Source organism: Physeter macrocephalus, chromosome 4 (genome assembly GCF_002837175.3).
Source record: "Physeter macrocephalus isolate SW-GA chromosome 4, ASM283717v5, whole genome shotgun sequence".
Classification (NCBI taxonomy): Eukaryota; Metazoa; Chordata; class Mammalia; order Artiodactyla; family Physeteridae; genus Physeter; species Physeter macrocephalus.
The window spans coordinates 38,415,183-38,415,750 of record NC_041217.1 but is presented as its reverse complement, the minus strand read 5'-3'; positions in this window follow the sequence as shown (position 1 = coordinate 38,415,750).

Below are 568 nucleotides of genomic sequence, written 5' to 3'. Positions count from 1 at the left end.
CAGAAATAAATGAAATAGAAACAAAGAAAACAATAGTAAAGATCAATAAAACTAAAAGCTGGTTCTTTGAGAAGATAAACAAAATTGATAAACCATTAGCCAGACTCATCAAGAAAAAGAGGGAGAGGACTCAAATCAATAAAATTAGACATGAAAAAGGACAAGTTACAACAGACACCGCAGAAATACAAAGCATCCTAAGAGACTACTACAAGTACCTCTCTGCCAATAAAATGGACAACCTGGAAGAAGTGTCTAAATTCTTAGAAAGGTATAAGCTTCCAAGACTGAACCAGGAAGAAACAGAAAATATGAACAGACCAATCACAAGTAATGAAATTGAAACTGTGATAGAAAATCTTCCAACAAACAAAAGTCCAGGACCAGATGGCTTCACAGGTGAATTCTATCAAACATTTAGAGAAGAGCTAACACCCATCCCTCTCAAACTCTTCCAAAAAATTGCAGAGGAAGGAACACTCCGAAACTCATTCTATGAGGCCATCATCACCCTGATATCAAAACCAGACAAAGATACTACAAAAAAAGAAAATTACAGACCAATACC